This window comes from Macaca mulatta, chromosome 6, assembly GCF_049350105.2.
Source record: "Macaca mulatta isolate MMU2019108-1 chromosome 6, T2T-MMU8v2.0, whole genome shotgun sequence".
Lineage (NCBI taxonomy): Eukaryota > Metazoa > Chordata > Mammalia > Primates > Cercopithecidae > Macaca > Macaca mulatta.
Genome location: NC_133411.1, coordinates 36,547,038 through 36,564,401, shown reverse-complemented (window position 1 = coordinate 36,564,401; position 17,364 = coordinate 36,547,038). Strand labels below are relative to the sequence as shown.

At 37.4% G+C, this 17,364-nt stretch overlaps 1 long non-coding RNA gene across 1 annotated transcript in view; it reads right to left on the bottom strand.

The window, feature by feature from the left end:
* Positions 1–1,529: 1,529 nt before the first annotated feature.
* Positions 1,530–17,364, bottom strand: part of LOC106998707 (uncharacterized) — a 73,191-nt gene continuing 57,356 nt past the window's right edge. The window contains exons 2-3 of the long non-coding RNA XR_001445242.3: positions 7,695–7,898; positions 1,530–1,845 (exon numbers count right to left, since the gene is read on the bottom strand). This is a non-coding gene — a long non-coding RNA (uncharacterized LOC106998707). The remainder of the gene's footprint in view (positions 1,846–7,694; positions 7,899–17,364) is intronic.

Here is a 17,364-nt window from a genome sequence, read left to right as displayed (position 1 = left end):
TGGTCTGCTTGCCCCCAAAACCAATGTCCATAATTCAGCCTCAAGATCAGGGTCCATAACGACCTTTAAGTCTCACTCATCACACGTGATACTTTACGGAAAGGATTGTCAACACTATTGAAGAAATCCCCAGTAGAGAGAATGTCATAAAAGTCTGGAAGGATTAAACCATTGAAGATGCTATCATTGTTATAGAAAAAGCTATGAAAACCATCAATAAATAAAACAATACATTTCTGCTAAAGAAAACTGTTTCTTTGGCCGGGCGCGGTGGCTCAAGCCTGTAATCCCAGCACTTTGGGAGGCCGAGACGGGTGGATCACGAGGTCAGGAGATCGAGACCATCCTGGCTAACACAGTGAAACTCAGTCTCTACTAAAAAATACAAAAAACTAGCCGGGCGATGTGGCGGACGCCTGTAGTCCCAGCTACTCGGGAGGCTGAGGCAGGAGAATGGCGTGAACCCGGGAGGTGGAGCTTGCAGTGAGCTGAGATCCGGCCACTGCACTCCAGCCTGGGTGACAGAGCCAGACTCCGTCTCAAAAAAAAAAAAAAAAAAAGAAAAAAGAAAAAGAAAACTGTTTCTTGATATCGTACATGACTTTACCAGATTTATAACAGAACCAATCAAGGAAACCATAAAAAGATTGTGGATATGGCAAAAAAGGTAGGGGGTAAAGGGTTTCAAGATATGAATCCTGGAGAAATTAAGGAGCTAATAGACTTAACACCAGAGGAATTAAGAGCAGATAAGTTGATGGAGATGAGTGCTTCTGAGCAAGTGCCAGATGATGAGAAAGATGTAGAAGACGCAGTGTCAGAAAACAAACTGACATTAGACAATCCAGCAGAAGGGTTCCAATTATTCAAGACTGCTTTTGACTTCTTTTACAAGGACCCTTCTATGACACAGGCACTGAAACTAAAGCAAACAGTTGAAGAAGGATTGATACCATATAGAAATATTTTTAGGAAAATGAAGAAGCAAAAGGTAAGAGAAAATACAATATATTTCCATAAATTTACACAGTTTGTGCCTGCGTCTCTTGCTTACCCTTCTACCTCCTCCACTCTTCAATCAGAGACAGCAAAATCAACCCCTCCTCCTCCTCAGTCTACTCAACGTGAAGATGAAGAGGATAAAGACCTTTATGATGATCCACTTCCACTTAATAAATAGTAAATATATTTTCTCTTCCTTATGATTTTCTATAACATTTTCTTTTTCCTAGCTTACTTTATTGTAAGACTGTAGTATATAATACACACAGAATAAAAATATATATTAATCAACTGTTTATGTTATTGATAAGGCTTCCAGTAACAGTGGGCTATTAGTAGTTAAGTCTTTGGGGAATCAAAACTTATACACAAAGTTTTGACCACACAAGAGTTGCCACCCATAAGCCCTGCATACACACATAAACACACACACTCACACACATATATACACTTCTATAATATGCACTCAACAGGCAGAAATACACACACACATATAAGATGTATATCTTTCTATGGTTTTTGAAAATAAAAATATTTTATTTTTTAAACTTTTTCTTCACAAAATGACTTCAGGGAAAAATACTGGCATGTCTAAAAGCTGTGAACCAAATATCCCCCAATCATTCAAAGTGATGAGTAATGTCGTTCTTACTTGACAGTGACCAAAGAAGAGCGTAAACTGGGTATTTACAAATCCATGCTGATTTAATTGAACTGTGAATCTCCATTCAGTATCTTATTAAGTAAGATTGTTCATCTGGGCATTTTTGCTTCTTGGCACATATTGGAGTAAGCAGAGTCATCTGTTATTTTGTGATGTTCTTACCTCTGGTTTCTAAAGTTCTGAGAAAAAAACACAAGGAGGAGAATCTAATATTTATTGAGTTCCTAAAACATGCCAGACTCTATGTTAGGCATAATCCCATACTTTATCACTGATTTAATCTTCATAATAACCCAATGGAATAATATATTATTATAATCTCCATGAGATTATAATATTGAAAAGATCGAGGTTAAGCAATTCACTCTGCTTGTACAAGGCCACATAGGTAGCAAATTATTGGGCCACCAACTGAATCTAAGACCATCTAACATAAGGCTCAGGTTCTTCATGTATTTCATCTCATTATCTTTTATATTAGGATACAAATCAGATTAGGGAACATTTATGGAGAGACTTGATCCAAAAATATAGTTCTCTTCATGTAAGAAGAACTCCTTGAACTGATGAATGAATGTATGTTCCCCTGTGTGTGGGAGTGTGTATTCCTTTGGGCTATTTCTATAGACTTACCACACATTAGTTAATTCTCCTCTGTGTTTAAAAGTGCTTGGGTGAAAGCCTGTGATAAGTACTGTGCTAAACTATTCTCTAGGTTGTCAAATAAAACCCAGATACTCTAAGAAGCTATAGCAAGAACACAGATGGGACCACTGAAATAGGTTTCACCCCTCTGGAGGGTCTCGAAAATGCAAATAACTCATTTAAACAACAGCTCGTGAACTGACTTATGCCAGTTCTTCTCTAATTAGATGTGTACTTTCATTTAATGGGAGTCAACGGGAAGGAATAATATTTGGTGAGATCTGCCCTCAAGAATAAAAGAAGGCAGCAGAAGTTAAAGGGCAGTTTCTAGCTACCAATGTGCATGGGATAAAAAATAATTATAAGAGTTGTGTAAAGTGGATTAGTTTTGTAACTTCTTCATCCTTGAGACCTTGCTTTCCTCTACTTCTCCACAGTGATTAGTATGAAAACTTGTTAAAAACAAAAGACCTGTGGACTGGTGTAGCTTGTAGCCTGTACTATAGTGGCTTCAACTAAATTCTGACCATCACAGCCCTGACCTTCTGCTCAAAGGGAATGTCTAATGATGCTCTCCTTACAAACAGCTCAGCTTCTAGTTCTGCCCAAAGGCCTCAGGAGGAAACATAAGCTGTACTCTTGATAAAAAGAATATACTTTTGAATTAGTGCAGAGCAAAAACCTAAGAACATTTTGCAAGTGATTACAAAGGCCTGAAATAAGGAACAACATGCTGGTTCAGACTGCTGGTAAGAGAATATTGGGAACCCAAAAGATCAATAAGACTTGGAGGAAAAACTGAATCCAAAAATTACGAGACAATTTTCATAATAATTGTTTTTTAAACCATTTTCTTATACGAGAGGGAAATAGAAACTAATATCAAATGACACTGGTTCTTTGAAGAATATAGTTATTCAGCATAAATTAAATATAAAGATAGAAAATATAGAGCTTTATTTTTGTTGTATTCAACTGTTTTGAGTTGAAGAATTCCTCCAGGTATCACTATAAGTGATTTGACCTGCTTCTGTTACTAATACAAAGAGCAAATCATGACAAGCAGTAATCCCTTAAAGCATTGGTTTCATGGAATTATTTTTGCCTGAATATGTTGTACTTTTCTTCAAGGGAGAAAGGAAATGAGGAGTTCTGATAAGTGTGTCTATACCCAATATTCCAGATTAGAGTGGGGATAAGAATCCCAAAGGATAGAATGGCTCAAATCAGTATTAAGGACAGTAGGAAATCAGGCTGTCTCTGAGATGAGATTTCAGAGAGGAAAATAAATCCCTAGGAGTTGTCCTGGATCTAAAAATTGACCTCAGGGACCTAACAATAGAATGCTGACTGGGTGGGTCTGGATGCATTAAAGCCACCCAAATAAACACTGAGGTATTCTGACAGACAAATTTGAGTGAGTCAAATATTATGACACTTTTTACAATGTTGAAAGAAGAATTCATAGAATGGAGAATCATAGAGGTCACCTTATGTCCATTCTTACTAGTGAGTTCAGTTTTTCCTTTACTCACTGACAAAAGGTAGGTAGTCAATCAAAAATTCCTTCACTCAGCAAACACTGAGTAAGAAACTTATTACCTACTTAGCTCATCTTGGGTCAAGTGCCCATCTCTGAACCATTCAATTGTAATGAGAAAGGTAAGGGTCATGATGTATGATCTTAGCTTTGATCATCGCAATTAGGATGAGGATGAGGGGAGGGGAGGGGACATTTCTTAGGTGTTGCTAAGAAGCAGTTCCATAGGTATCCAATGTAGCACACATGGTGATTTTTTTTTCAGATATCCAGATGGATGAATTTTCTATAAGGTTTCAAAGATAACATTTGGATTCTCTGTCTGGTCTTGCATTTGTAGTGGGTTCTCAAAAACAATAGCATTGTCTTCTCTCTAGTCTTCCTTCCCTTAATGATCTCATCCATTATCATGACAACAGAAATTGTAACTCCTCCATGTATTTCTTGGGGAAGATCTCTCTTCCTGGGCATGAAAGCATGATGAAAAGTATATAGATGAGGGTGTGAGAAGTGAAGATTGGCAAAGGACAAAGTTCTGGGGAAGAACAATATTTGGTGCATCTTTTGTCAATTGGTGATAGCTGCCCAGATCATTTTATTGTGAAGAATTCTCATCCTATATCTAGCCTCTGGATCAGTTGTAGGGGAAAGGGAGAGAGATGAAGATCAGTTGTGCCATATATTTGAACCACTTAATTGTCATCTCAAATGAAAAAGCTGTGTCGAGGGAGACAAGCTAGTAAAGGAGATGGATATAGAAAAATTAGGTAGAACAGAATTAAAATAAGGCCGGGTCAAGGAAAAACACTCTTATGGCATGAAGGAAGTTAATGATATAACACCTGAAAGTCTAAAAGTGATCAAGCATGATAATGTCAAATAATATGTCTTTTTGTATTGGCAAGTAAGTCATTGAAAATAGCTTTTGTGGAGTATTGATTGTGCAAACCTACTACGAGAGGATTGAGAAGCTAATGGATGATAAGAAAATGTAGACAACAATTGTAGTCTATTAAAGGAGCTGCCTGTAAGTGAGAAGGAGAGCCAGTGGCTAGACTGGTGTACAAAGTTCAGAAAGTTGTAATTTTTAGCAAGACAGAGGCAAGCTAGAGATGTTTCACATCTGCTGAGTGAAAAATGAACTATAATCTTTATTATGAGATTGTAATAGCTAAAAAATTGGAAATGACATACATACCCATCAATTTTTTTAAAGATAAATTTTGTATAATTATATAAGGAAAGTGGATTAATAATACTTTTTAAGTTAGTTGGGAGGTATTCATTATACCAGGTAAATCTTTATTCCTTTTGTTTGTCTGAAATAGTTTGCTATGAATTAAAACAATTATTTTTTGTTTTTAAAATAAGATAAAATAAATCAAGTATTTATAATTCTTATAAGAAGAGAAGCAGTGAGCCACCTCTATTCCTACCTGGAATTCTACTTCTTAGATGTCAACGTGTGCAAGTCTTAGTCTTGTTCTTTTAGAATTTACCCCATTAAAAAAAAAAAAAAAGATGCTGAGTACTTGATCCCATATAGAATTGCACACAATGAGAACATCACCTAATCATGAGTGTAGATTCCGCTTAAGAAAAGGAGTCCCTTTATAGTGTAGAGTTGTGGCTCAAATTCATCACTGGCTAAATTTCAGACCAATACTAGCCCTAGGAGTGCAAATTGAGTGGCATATGCAACAAACTTCCACTAGATTTCAAAGATCAGATCAGGCCATATATGGGAGTGAAGAAGAAGGAACCTGCTGGTTTGATAGTGATGAGAGGGACAGGAAGCACAGCAATGTTTGAGAAGCACCAAAACATTGAGTCAGACAGAGACAATTCTAATAAAGATAAACACATGCAAAAAAGTGGCTTATATTATTACCAAATTTTGCTCTATAGATGTCCATCTCCATCCACTTAATGAGAACATGTGTTTGTTGTGTTCATTAATTCCTAATTGTCTACATAAGAGGCACTCAATAAGTATTTGTCAAATTAATGAATACATGCAAGAGTAGATGGAGCGTGGCAAATGCAATAGAATAATATGTTGCAATGCTATGGTTGGTTTTCCCTGAAAGGTTCCTTCATGAATATAAATTGAAAATAATTATTTCTCATCCAGGTTGGAGAGCTACAGAAAAATGCAGTATGTGCTTCCAGCAACTTCCCGTTGGTCTCAGTGGAAGTCAGACAGTATTTTTGTCAACCACGTGACGTCACCTCTCTTAGGAAGTTGCAGTCAGAATAATTCATTTCCCAAAGTGCTTACTGAGAAGAATTCCTTCAAAGTTAGAGGGTGAAGGGGCTTCATTCGGGGAAAACAGGATTATCTAGGGTATATGTTTTTAAAAGCTGTTACTTCAATCTTCTCCTGTTTTATCTCCCTTGAAGAGTCTATTTGTTTTGTCTCTTCCTTTTCCCTTACTCCACACACAATTTGGCTGATAGTTTCACACACAAGACTTTTTAATTATTTACAGAAAGGTCTAATGCTGAGACACGGGCATAGCTACTCATAACTTTTTCATTTGCAGATTAGTTTTATGTGTTTATGAGTTACTTCCTGAGAGTTCTCATCATATTTTGCAAGGTTTTTTTATTCAGTCCCCCACCATTCATGCCAAGGTTTGAATTAGCAAATGTCTTCTTTAGTTTAATCTTGGTGGTTTTTTCTTTACCCTCTTTTTTTTAACTGTGCTTAATTCTGAAGAGCAAATGTGTCCTAGTGCTTTATTCTTCTGGTTCTAATCCAACAACATGGCTATAAAGATCCGAGAAATTCTTGTTTGTGCTTTTTCTGGTGGTGGTATTCTATTATTTCATTAAATTACATCACTACAGTGGGTTGTGGAAAAAGCAGGGGTTAGAAGCCCTGTTTTTTATCCAAGTTCTGCGATTTACCAGTTCTATGAGTTTAGGCTAATCACTCAAGCCCACTATGCCTTAGTTTATTTATCCACCCAGTGAGTAAAATAATACTGTTCTTATACAGTTGTTGCCAAGTCAACTGAGACAAAAGGCTAGTAATGTCTTCTGAAAAGCACAAAGCACATAAATCAATCTAAATTACTATGATGAGATGTACCTTTCCAATGAGGAAAGTAAAAGCTGATCACCAGCTTACTTGTGCCAGCCCAGTCATCATTTCTCAGCACAGCCAGAATTATCTGCTGTTCGAGTCAAGCAGAATCACAGCCAACCCCTTCTTAGAATCCAATTATAAAGTCATTACTTAAAACATTATTGAACACATATATGTGCTCAACCCTTCTTGAGGAGTTGTAAATACAGTGGTTAGTCAAATATATGGATAAGTCATGAGCTTACATTCCAGCTTCCCTCATGAGCTTACATTTGAGTCAGCATAAGACGATAGGAAAAGGTAATTTATGTAGTCTATAATACACGCAGGCATATTTATATTTATACTGCAGAAGTGATGGTGTATCATTATCATTGCAAATTGTACATATAAATCAATTCTCCCTAAAAAATCTCCCATTCTCATTGTGTGCGTGCACACCTTATAAAACTCAGGGGCATTAAAAAAACAAACAAACAAAAAACAACATGGTGTTTAGGGTGGAGGTAGGGGGAATTTTTACTCCTTCAGCCAGAACCCAGCCTAAGTGATTTCATTAATAACCCTTTTATAGAAAGGCCACTCTCATCTGAGACACAGCTGCTATCTTCTCTCCATCCTGATCTCTTTCAATTGTTTTTTTGTGAAAGAAAATATGTTGCCTCTCATCCATGAATTCCTTTTCCTCCACAATCTCCATCACCCAAACAAGGTAATTATCTGTGTTATACTGTAAACATTTCCTTTACCTCTCATTCCACACTGGAGACAATATGTATGCCTCCAAAAGATCCACTTTGGGTTTATTTAATCCTTTTGGTAGGATGCTTCATCCTTTTAATGTGGATATTGGTGGAAGACACATGGGTGGAAAGTTCAGGTCCTACAGATACCTCCTAGCAGCTGCATGAGTTTGGACAAGAGACACTTCTTCTGCGCCTCAGTTTCTTCACCTGAAAAATGAGATAATAAAATTATTCATCTGATAACATTCTTGTGAAAGTTAAATTAGCTAATGCATGTAATAAACTACCTGGTAAAGGATGGTCATTCAGTCAATATTAGATAGTAGTAGTATTTTTGATAAGGTAATTGCAACTGCCCAGTGGGTTCTTCTTCTCTCTATCCCAGATAGAGCCAAATTATCAAGGCAGGGGAAATGCAATAAAGTGTTTTACACATACATGGCTAAATAAGAGACTGGGGTTCTATTATTACTCAAATCAGCTTCCCTGAAAATTCAGAGGATAGGGATTTTCAAGGATAGTTTGGGGGAAGCGGGGGGTGGCTTGGCAATGGGTGCTTACTGCTGATTGGTTGGGGGTACAATCATAGGGCTGTGGGAAACGGTCCTTATGTGCACTGAGTCACTTCTGGGTGGGGCCAAAGAAGCAGTAGACGGGTCCAAATGGAGCCATGGTTGGCAGGTCCAGGTGGAGCCATCGGTAGTCAACATACAAAACAACCTGAAAAGACACCTCAAAAGACCAATCTCAGATTCTGCAATTGTTATCTGCAGGAGTAATTGGGGAAGTTGCGTAGCTTGTGACCTCCCAAATAATGGCTGGCAATAATTTATGTCTACACCTTAGTAAAATTCAGGCTTCTCTTATCCTCCTAGCCTGGTGGTCTCTCATTAACTTTACAAAGGCAGTTGAGTTTTGGGCAAGGGCTATTATCATTTAAACTATAAACTAAATGTCTCCCAGAGCTTGACCCAAGCCCAGGTATAATTAAGGCCAGTCTGAAGACTAAAGGAAAGATCAGGAGTTGTTTAAATCAAATCTCTTTGACTGCCATTATTTTCTCAGTATTTTAATTTTTGCAAAGGTGGTTTCATAATTCATCTTAATTTGTATCGTATTCTTTTAACAGACTGCTTGGTGGCTCTAAGAGAATTAATAAAGCCTTGTTGGATAAATATAGACTCAGATTGGATCATTATTTTATCAATAGGAAGCCACATGATAGATGCAACATTTTGGACTCTACTATTTGTGATTTCAGGCAGTTTACTTAATTTCTCTGGAGGACCTTTTCTTTGCTCATCAACAACACAAAGTGTTGGCCTCAATTTATTTCAAGTTCAAAATCATCTGAGAAGGAAAAGAAAAATAAACAAAAGTAAATATTTAAAATTATTCAGAGGAGAAACATGAATAAGAATAAAATAGAAGAGGTTTTGAGTTTATGTGGATAAGAGGAATAAGATGATCTCTTGAGTCATATAAATAGACAAGAGCAATGGTCTAAACAACAATGATAGTTTGTAAGGTGTCTGGGTCATGGGAACCATGAAGGATGAAACAATTAGCACTAAGTGTCAATTTATTGGATTGTTGAGTGGATAAAATGACAATTTTAAAGTGCCTTGAAAAAGATAAAAGTGCTTTAAAAATGAGAAGCCATTTAACTCCTTCAATGTCTTCTTGGTTTTGTTTTAAGTTATGAGGCGTATAGTCATCCAACCTTTGTTTATTGTAAATTTAGTATCCAAAATAACTTACTTTGTTTAAACAGAATTTTTGACCTTTGCCATTGTTACAGAATTTAAAAAGCATTTTTCAGAACCAAACGGGGAAGACTAGCAAAGAGTTCTAAGTGCCACACAGTATTTGTGGGAGGCACCTTCCAACATGGCCCCCAATAATCCCACCTCCTGGTATTCATATCCTGTGTTATCCCCTTCAAATTGTACCACTGTTGGTCTACGTGACTGGTAGGACATGACGGGGTGATGGTGAATCACTTCAGAAATTAGGTTACAGAAGAATATGTGGCCTCCGTCTTGGTCCCTCATTCTCTTTTTCCCCTTAGAATATAAGTCAGATACTGTGTTGTCAGCCACACTATAGAGAAGCTCACAGGTGAAAAACTAAAACCTCTGGTCAACAGCGGGTGAGGAACTGAGAACTACAGCCAATAGCCACAGGAGTGAACTTGGAAAAGGATCCTGCAGACAGGTAACCTTTAGAAAGCCTTAGCCTCAGCCAACATCTTGATGGCAACCTCTTGTACTCTGAGCAGGAATTACCAGCCCTCAAAAATTGTATGAGGTAACAAATGTTTATATTGTTTCAAGCTCTAGGTTTGTGGCAATTTGTTATGCAGCCATGCATAACAAATGCAGTGTTCTTCAGACTAACACTGCTCTCAAAATTAAGAAAAGGTAGAGGTCAGTGAGGTCTCAGCTCATGTGGACAGGCAGATGCATTTCAGAGAGAATAGGCCTTGGTCTTGTTTCCTGCCTGCAGTCACATACTATAGTTCTTCTCTCCAGAGAAGCTTCTGTTGTGAGTTTCTTGTTATCTTTCCAGCATTTTCTGAGCATTTCTGATATTGATTTTGAACACTTTCAATACATATTAAATACTAATAATTTCTCCTTAGTATATATGGGGGAAGGAAGCATGTAAACTTGTGAAAAACTTTGTCCTACGTTATAAATGCATGTGCAAAGTGGATTTGTTTTTCGATCCTAAAGATGCATTTCTAATTTGTAACATCTATTGCTTGAACTTGTTCTTGTCATTCTGCTTTTCTATTTTGTCCAGATCCATAGACTCTTCAAAGTTGCATTTGGACTTGGGACTATTTCAAAATCACTTGAGCAATACACTTCTCTAAATGACCACTTTTCATTTGTTCAGCAGACTAGCTCTCATGAGTTAGTCTTTCCTCTCTTTCTGGAAGATATTTAGCTTTCATTGATAATTCATTAACTGTTTTTAACAAATGTGTAGTTAGCTTTCATTAATAATTCATTATTTGTTTTAATAGTTGTGAGCAGCCAAGGGTCCCTGAACACTGACTTTACCTTTTAGAGTTGAAAAGACCTTCAGCCTTTTTGAGTTGCAGAAAGTTTAATCAATTTAATTACTAAGGTTTTATTCTTGACTATTAGCCTCACAAGCTTCTGAGACTTTTTAAGCAGAGGCTGTTAGGTTGTGACAGTTTTCTTTTTGCGAACTTATTTGTATCATACCTTAGCTTATTTATTTCCTTTTTTATTTTAACTTTTAAAAACATAAAAGACCATTTGCGTTAACACTCTAAGACTCAACAAAAATGTATTTCAGTCTCCGATATACAAAAGGAAATTTCTTTATTTTTACTTGCTAATAAATTTTTCTTTCAAATATGTTTCCACATTCCTTTGTCATAGTTCCCATGGTTATGTTTATGTCTTTTTTGTAGCCACTGTTTTCTGTTTAGCATGTGTTTCACTTCATTTTAAAGTTTACTACTAACTTTATTTTTAACCCCAGACCACAAAGCACATTTACATGATTTAAAACATTTACACACAATAATTTCAAAATTCTAACAGTCATAAAAGTCATGGCAGTCATGCTGTTTTACTTAATACACAGGATGTACTTGTTTTTATTTGGATTTTTTAGAAGGTTTTTTTTTTTTTTGCCTTTAGCTATGTGTTTCTGAACTTTTATTTTTAATAGTATAATTAATTTTGCACATAGCTTTGCAGAACGTGCAACAAGTTACACAATTAAAAGAGATTTTCTCCAGCTTGCTTTCATTTCCTTTGCCCTGGTCTAATACTAACATTTCCTCCCAGGCTCTACCAATTTCCTCCATCCTAACTCAGATGACTTTATTTTTTGTTTCTGGCCCTTACTCCATGGAACCAACCACTAATAGGTTACTATCTATTATTTTCCAGGTTTTCTAATTTTATTTTTTCCATCTTAACATTCATCACTGGTCAATTTTGATCTATCTACCTAACACACAGTGCCAGTCTATCTTTCTCTGTGAAAACTGCCTGTGTGGCACATAATTTAGGGCTTGTATTAGTCACGGTTCTCCAGAGAAGCAGAACCAGTAGGAAGATACATCTATATATCTATATTGATATCCATATCATCTATATCTAATTCATCTATATATATATACACACACACACACACATATGCACACACACATATATAAAACAGCAAGAGTGAGAGAGGGAGATACTGAGTATGAGGAATTGGCTCATGTGATTAAGGAGGCTGAGAATTACCATGATCTCAATCTGCAAGCTGAAGAACCAGGAAAGCCAAGGGTGCCGTAATTCACCCAAGGCTGAAGGACTGAGAACCAGGAAAGCCAATGATGTAAATACCAGTCTGAGGCCTGGAGAGGATGAGATAAAATATCCCATCAAGCAGTGAGGCCGGGAGGAAAAAAAAGGAGAAAATTCCTCCTTCCTCCAATTCTTGTTCTATTTAGGTCTTCAGTGGATTGGTTGATGCATAGCCACATAGGAGAGGGCAGTGCACTTCATGGGGTTCACCTATTCAAATGCTAATCTTATCAGGAAACACCTCCGTGGACACACCCAGAAGTGCTTAATCTGGGCATCCCTGACCAGTCAAGTTGACATATAAAATTAATCGTCACAGAGGTTGATAAATTAAAATCTTAACAAAAATAATAAACAGCAAGGAAAGGCCAATCTTCTGATAAGAAAACACTACATCAGTATAAAACATAGAAACAGGTACTGCTCCTAGACTCCTGGAGGCTATAACAAAGGTGGCAGCTCACGGTGAGAAAGCTTACATTTTGTAGTTCTCCCATTTGAATGTACTCAGGAAAATATAATACCACCTACCACCTGGAATGCTTGTAAGTGTTGCTAATACCTATTTTTTTTGGGGTGGGGGGACAGAGTCTGTCTCTGTCACCCAGGCTGGAGAGCAATGACACAATCACTACAACCTCTGCCTCCTGGGTTCAAGTGATTCTCCTGCCTCAGCCTCCTGACTAGCTGGGATTACAGGTGTGCGCCACCATGCCTGGCTCATTTTTGTATTATTAGTAAAGACAGGGTTTCACCATGTTGGCCAGGCTGGTCTCAAACTCCTGACCTCAAGTGATCCACCTGCCTCAGCCTCCCAAAGTGCTGGGACTACGGGCATGAGCCACCATGCCTAGCCAATGTTGCTAATTTCCAGGTCCAACCCCTAAAGACTCATTCAGTAATCCTGGAGTGCAATCCAAGAATCAGCACCCTGCAAGAAACCAGGTTTAGTCCCATGCTTTGAGGAAAGGACATTGTGATGAGAAACACAGAAAGCTCTTGTAATACGTGTATGCTCATAGTATTGAAACAAGGAGAAAGATAAATGTATGTCTTTCCTGCATGAGAAATGTAACCATCCCTCCTCCAGATTTTCTAGTAGATTCTACAATGAAGGTGAAATTAAAGGAACCATTTAAGTAACCAAGAGGAACGTATTTATGGAAAACTGTCTCGTAGAGAGTGTAAAGAAACTATTTGAATTTGCTTTGAAACATAGAAAGAAGCATCTAAAGAAAGTAAGCCTTGTTGACAAGGTGGAAGGATCTGAAATAGCTAAGAGCAAGGCCAACGTAAACCTTCCAAGGGCCATTCATTCTAATAATTGTGTCTGCTCTGGATATATAGCTGACTCTCATTTAATCTAGGAAGATATTTGAATTAGGCCTTTGCCTGTAGAACTGTGATTCTCATTATCAGCTACACATTAGAGTTATCTGGGAGCTTTAATAAATACAAATGTCTGAATCTCACTGACTGGATAGTGGGTTTTAATTGGTGTGAAGTATGATCTGATTACCAGGATTGCTGAAAGCATTTCAGAGATTTTTAATGTGCAGCTAGATTAATAACCACTGCTCTAGTTAACTTAGCAAGTACTGCAGCAGTATGAAATTAACCTAAGATTGACAGTAGAGTAATTCACAATACTTTGCATTTGCAGTTCATCATTAGCTGAAAGCTCAATATTTTCAGTGTTTCCCAGGCCCCTAAATAAACAAAGCTCTTATTTTGAGGATTTGTCACCACACTGTTAAGAGAGTTTTTATTTTTTTTCTTAAGTGTCACTTTTGCAATCAGCCCTGTGTACATTCATTGTTCAGGGACAATTGCCTGATCTTTCACAGAGAAGCTTTTACTTCTGAAATTCCCAGATCCTTTCCCCAAAGTCCCTGTTCTGTGCACAGAACTTCCCTCCCCGCTCTAGCCTTGATAATATACACTACGAGATCAGTACAAACAAGACATTCTGAGCCTTGACGGAAGGATAGAATGTGAGAGAGGAATAAAAGTTTCCTTTGTGCAGAGCATTGGTGGTGGTGAAGGGATTCAGTTTCCCGGTTGCATAATATCTGTGTAGTTTCATTTTCATTTTCACTTTTCCCTTGTTCATTCAACAAATATTTGAATCATTACCATATGCTACTTACTTTGTTGAGCATTAGGGATACAATGATGAATAGGACAGACAGGGCCCCATCTCTCCTGGAACTTAACCTCTAGTGGAGGATACAGGACAGAAAACAGAAAAATTGCACTACTGTGTAATTAATTTGTTTATTCACCCACTAATTCTTCATACAGTATTTAAACTGAGCCAGTGCCTAGAAAAGATGGGTGAGATTCAAGGATGCATTTTAGATACTGAAAGGAGGGTGGTGGAGAGTCCTTTCTCCTCAAATTTAATTTTATTAGAATAGATTTAAACATGCAGAGATTGTATAAAGCTGATTGACATTAGCCATCAAGTTTGATTGTGAAGTGGGTTGTACGTCTGTTTGGCTCTTTCTAAAACTTTGGCAGGGACCACTCAGTACTTGAGCTTTTGGTGCTGAGGTACTTCTAAGCCATGGACTTAAGTCTGTCTCTATTTGGAGGCTTTTTTTTTTTTTCCTAAAACATGAAATTGTTTCCCAAAGAAATGAATCAAAATCCAAGCTGATTTTGCAAGTAAGAAACCTTAGAAGAAGGGGATTTTTGTCAGCCACTAATATAAAATCATCTGGGAATACAAGATTCATACTGAACTAGAATCTCAGGGACTGACAGGGGAACCTGCATTTTTAACATGGACCCCAGGACTAAAGTACCATAACGGTCGCCTCAGAGAATCTGGTCTGTCTCTCATTGACATTTTTCTTCAATCAATCCCAATCAGTGAGTCCTTATGGATTTTTTTCCAACTTGATTATCAAGTCGATAGGTTTCCACAAGGATTTTGAATAAGGTTATCTTCTTAAACTAGTATTAATAAATCCCGTATATGATACATGGGACACCATCTGGTGAAGTAACAAAGGAACTTGTCTATAAATGTTTGAACTGAGGAGAGGGGAACATTCAAGGTCAGCCATCCAAAGCGAGTGAGGAGCAATTCAGGTGGGCGAGACTAGAATATGTTAGTAATCAAAACATTGAAGCCTACTCAGTGACATTGTAGTAGGGCTGAGAAAAGCCTGTGAACAGAAGTCTATTTATTCCTTCTCTCTAGTTTTAGACTTTATGGTGTCTAAAACAAACAAACAAACAAAAAATCCTGTTATTGTTACTAAGCATTGACTGTCCAGGAGAGAAATAGAGGGAGAGAAAATAAACACCTGATAAAAAGATAAAGCCTTTTTTCTCCGAGTCAGAGAGGAGCCACCAGGCTTCATCATGAACTGGAGGAAGTCTTCTGAAGACTATCTCAAGACTTGGCTCGAGGTCCATAATCATTGCTCAGTTTTCTTACTGTAATCTGACGTTCCCCTGAGATTTCAATACTAAGAGTGTGCACTGGCCAGAACATCTGTGCATCCCAGTGCCCTTAGTGTTTATTTTTCTGACTGTGAATTCATATGCTGGCATGTGGTTTCTCCTTTTTTCTCTATTGAGCCTGGAGAGTATTGGTTGAGCCCCTGGCTCCATCAACCTCTCTAATTATGGTGGCAAAACAGAAAACAGAAACAGTTTCCTGACTTCAAACTTGAGCATTAAGACTCTATGGGACTACACTTACGTGAGCAGCTGGACTCATTCAATAACATGTCTAGGTTGTTTCTCAACAACCGTAACACATATGATAGACTTTTTAGAGCTCTTAGGAGACAAGTTTTTATTTTACAAAGAAGGAAACAGATTCAAAGAGGTGAAGTGGTGAGCTAAGGCCAGAAAGCAAGAACATGGATGGATAAGGACAGAAAACTTTTCATTCTAAGAGTAATGTTTCTTCTACAGCATGACAGCACCTCTCACAAACTGTGCTTGCCACAATGACTTTGTTTTCATCCAGTGATATGTCCACTGAGCTTTTGATGACAGTATACCTTTGTTAGTATGCAAATAGATAAAATGACTTCATAATTATAGAAGCTTAACTTACAGCAATTTTGTCCAAGGCCCTATAGCTTCCAAAACCAATATATATCAATGTATACTGATATACTTCTTAAGCCTAGCACAGATTTCTTCTTTTCCTTTTAGTCACCTAGAAATGTCCCTATCTAAGCATATTAAAAATCAGATGGAAGACAAACAAAACTCCTTTGCTTGAAAATGTGATCTCCCTCCTTTTAAAAATAATAAAAACTGACAAAATATTTATGTTCTATTAAAAGACACAGTCAACCTTTAAACTTGGTCTTTTCCTTAAAAAACACATCACCAAGTACTAAAAGGCTAGTTCCTATGAAACTGTCTCCAGCTAGAAAGGGAGGTCAAGATGCCCCACAAATGTGATTTACTTCCTTAAGGACGTTTAGACAGACCTCTTGCACACAGAATTGCCTTTAAATAAAGAGCCATATAAAATTCATTTTGTCTGTTTTGCCTCAAGTTTGTTGTGCTTGAGGTTTATTTGCCTGCTGTTTACAGGGCTGGGGTATAACAGAAACCAGACCAGAAATCAACACATTTTGTCTGAGCTCTCAATGTCATGTGTCAGAACAGTCACTGGCCTCCCACCAGTCTGTTGATTGGATTCAGATTATGACCTCCCTATTCGTTCCATTTAAATTACCCTGAAGGTATGAGCTCAACAGTGCTCTGAGACAGTGTTGGAATAAGCTTTGCAAACAGCCCAAGCTAGGAATTCAAAAAGGCCTCAGCAGTAGCCTAAGAAAATCTTTATTACAAAACGACTTATAGATTTGATGTAAAACATGCTTACAATCACTTTGGGAACAGCGTTTTCATGATGCATAACAGTTTATATGAACTGGAAAGAGAAAACTTCTTACAAATGATTATCCAAAACAGTTTTAAACCAAGGGTATCTCTGAAACAGTAAGTTGGTATAAACAATTATTAGGGATTTTAAAATGTAGACTGTTCTCCTTCATTTCACCTCTGATTTTCTGGTAGCTGCATAGCTCCCAGGCTAACATCTTCCTTTGTATAGTTGATACTACAATTTGTGTCTGTGTGTACCTGGCTCATGCATCTGCAGTGAAATTAATTGCCAGGGTAGGGACCACAGAAGCAAAAAGAGACTAACAGGAAAAGACATTAGTGCTTCAGAAGATAAAGGGCTTAGAATTCTACAAATATGACTCCCTCTGATTACAAAATGGTAACTTCCTACTTTTAGAACAACCAAAAAGACAGAACACAGAAATGTTAATAACAGTTGG